This window comes from Amphimedon queenslandica, unplaced genomic scaffold, assembly GCF_000090795.2.
Source record: "Amphimedon queenslandica unplaced genomic scaffold, v1.1 AMPQUscaffold_10046, whole genome shotgun sequence".
NCBI classification, from domain to species: Eukaryota; Metazoa; Porifera; class Demospongiae; order Haplosclerida; family Niphatidae; genus Amphimedon; species Amphimedon queenslandica.
In genome coordinates this window covers 2,688-5,052 of record NW_003549683.1, presented here as the reverse complement: position 1 = coordinate 5,052, position 2,365 = coordinate 2,688, and the positions used below count along the sequence as shown (strand labels likewise).

The window sequence follows — 2,365 nt, the reverse complement described above, 5'->3', positions numbered from 1 at the left end:
ACTGAAAGTGAGATCGTCTGTGTCTAATAATGCTACTCCCAGTCCTTGTAACATTCAGACCACTGAAGCTGAAGATGATACTGCAGTCTCAAACGATACTGATGCATCACTCAACAACAATAATGGTGATCCCATAGAAGAACCAAGTACTCGACCACGTTGCAAGGCTGCTACTCAAGCCAGGGACAAGATAGCAGCCAGACTCCTTGAATATACTACTTAAGCATCATAGAGGTAAAATATTATTATTATTGTTATTATTATCATTATTATTATTTCTATTTTTTCTGATTTTGTTTCCTTCTCTTTCTTTCTGTTTATTTAGTTGGTATTATTATTTTACTTTTATTTATTTCTTTGTTACTATTAATTAATTTATTAAATATTAATGATATGTTTTATTGGTATTTCTTGTATTGTTATTATTTTTGTTGTTATTGGTCATACTTAGTTATTATTTAGTTATTTTTATGCATACTAATTTGTGCTCTCTCTCTCTCTCTACACTTCCCCTCACTAATGTACTATATGCTGGTTAGCCTTATTTTTCATTCATTATTTTTTTGTTGGACAAATATGTCTGTTTAACAGGTGGAGAGTGTGTGAGGTATTGGTATTGTGAATCAGAGTTAATTTACTATTATTATGATTATGATGTCACAACTGTGTATAAATACTTCCATTTTTGTAAAAATCATTTTGTCCGTTACATTTCATCCATCTTTGTTTGATCTATTGGTTGTAAAAGAAAGATTTTATACAATTTGTTAACTCTTTGCGATTCAGCCATTCATTTAGCTGCGCTAACTAAACGATCAACTGCTGGATTCATCGCTCAGCCCCTGAGTTCGTCGGAACGGATCACAGTCAGACTCATAGACTTCACAGAGCTAGCTAGTGACAGAATCGGACGCGGAGACTCTATTTCTCACAGCAATACAGAAAAATGGAGGTTGGGCTACACCCTTTCTTCTATTTCCAATCCCTTTCATTTACTCTATTATCTATGGTTATATATACTTGTATATTAGTTAAGTAGATATACTTTGATATTATCTGTACGGATAATTATTTTGATATTATCATCTGAAGTGATTTTGATAATCTTACAGCTGTTTTGGCTGAGAATGAAGTGCATCCCTGTTGAATGCTTAAAATATGTTTTTATTGAAATCAAAGTGCGTCATGCATTATGTCATTTGTTGTTCTACTGATAATTGCATACAGAAAGTTATAGGTATCATGCATAGATTGAACTAATTAATTATTGGTCTTCTTGACAGTCTTGCCCCGTCCCTTTTACTACTTGCGGTGGGGCGGGGCAAGACTATCTTTTTGATTAATAATATTGTTTTTAGTTTATCCTATAATAATTATTATGGATCACAACATTATGTTATAGGTTGGCCCAACATATGGCCGGAAAACCGTGACAGGCCACCTAGCTTCAGAAGGTCTCATGGTAAGTTTTACTAATAATAAGAACACAATACACATTAACATCTTTTAAATATAATTAGATACTACTAACACATCAAGCAATACAACTGAATAACAGTAAAGGACACAATGCTACACTATTAAGGTAAGTTATACTTATAATAAGAACAAAATACTCATTACCATTTCTTGTATACAATTAGATACTCCTAACACATCAAGCAATACAACTGAATAACAGTAAAGGACACTATGCTACACTATTAAGGTAAGTTATACTAATAATAAGAACACAATACACATTAACATCTTTTAAATACAATGAGATACTACTAACACATCAAGCAATACAACTGAATAACAGTAAAGGACACTATGCTACACTATTAAAGTAAGTTATACTAATAATAACACAATACACATTAACATCTTTTAAATACCATTTGATACTACTAACACATGAAGGAATAGTACTGTATGTTCATGTAGTATCATGATTCTTGAAAGTAATATGAAAATAACAAGTTAACTAAAGACAAAGTTACTCACTAAGGGATAGCATTTTACAGGTAAGAATAATTACATTGTTAATAATAATAAATGTACCTCAGACTGATGCTCAATCTCACACCCAGCATTCCTTAAAATTGCAGTGCTGCTCTTCTTGCACGTCCAGAATAAGTCCGTCATTGGCTTGATGCTGTAAATGTGGGGAACATACTTTCTCCATATTCTTTTAAAGGAACTTTCACTGAGAGTATGTTCCCTACCAGCATCAGCATACTGCCGGTAAACGATGCGTCGGGACACACTGGACAGCAATAGCTTGACCTTCCTATAATCCCTCACTCCAGGTATCCTCCCAGGTAGTAAAATGACATTGTCTTCAGCATAGTTCTCCAAAAATGCTACCACATCTTTAATG

At 33.1% G+C, this 2,365-nt stretch overlaps 1 long non-coding RNA gene across 1 annotated transcript; it reads left to right on the top strand.

The window, feature by feature from the left end:
- Window positions 1-1,891: 1,891 nt before the first annotated feature.
- On the top strand, window positions 1,892-2,093 carry LOC109590419 (uncharacterized). Its single transcript, XR_002189307.1, has 2 exons — window positions 1,892-2,009; window positions 2,052-2,093. It is a non-coding gene; the product is annotated as an uncharacterized LOC109590419 (long non-coding RNA).
- Window positions 2,094-2,365: the final 272 nt, after the last annotated feature.